This window comes from Brassica oleracea, chromosome C9, assembly GCF_000695525.1.
Source record: "Brassica oleracea var. oleracea cultivar TO1000 chromosome C9, BOL, whole genome shotgun sequence".
Classification (NCBI taxonomy): domain Eukaryota; kingdom Viridiplantae; phylum Streptophyta; class Magnoliopsida; order Brassicales; family Brassicaceae; genus Brassica; species Brassica oleracea.
This window is the reverse complement of record NC_027756.1, coordinates 32,588,157-32,588,639: the sequence shown is the minus strand read 5'-3', so window position 1 is coordinate 32,588,639 and position 483 is coordinate 32,588,157. Positions and strand designations below refer to the sequence as shown.

The 483-nt window shown below is 49.5% G+C and overlaps 1 pseudogene; it reads left to right on the top strand.

Annotated features, from left to right (window-relative positions):
• The first annotated feature begins 323 nt into the window (after positions 1-323).
• LOC106314804 overlaps positions 324-483 on the top strand; it is a 6,490-nt pseudogene continuing 6,330 nt past the window's right edge.

Sequence of the window (483 nt, the reverse complement as noted above, 5' to 3'; positions counted from 1 at the left end):
GTTCCGTCCCGGCTCTGACCCGGGATGGCGATTTGTGGGGACTCGGTTTTTAATCGATTTTAGACGATTTTTCAAATATTTATGGAAATATGGGGATTTAAAAAAAAAGAGAGTAAATAGCACCTTTCTGTTTGGCATTATGTCTTTAATCGTTGGTATTCGGTTTCGGCACAAGTTAATTGAGTTACTATTTCTTTCAGATGCCGCCGCGTAAGAGAGTTTTTCGCACTCATGCTGCTAGTGCTTCTCGAGAGGGTGGAGAGGGTGGAGATGAGCATGTGCCGCCACCAGTTCCACCGATTGATCAGGATGCCCTTAGGTAGATGGTGCAGGATGCTGCCAGACAGGCCGCACAGGAGGCAGTTCAGCAAGCTGTCCAGGAGGCTGCTAGAGTAGCTGCACAGGAAGTGGTTAGCCAGATGGCTGCAGCTCAGCAGAGGCTGCTAGAGTAGCTGCACAGGAAGTGGTTAGGCAGATGGCTGC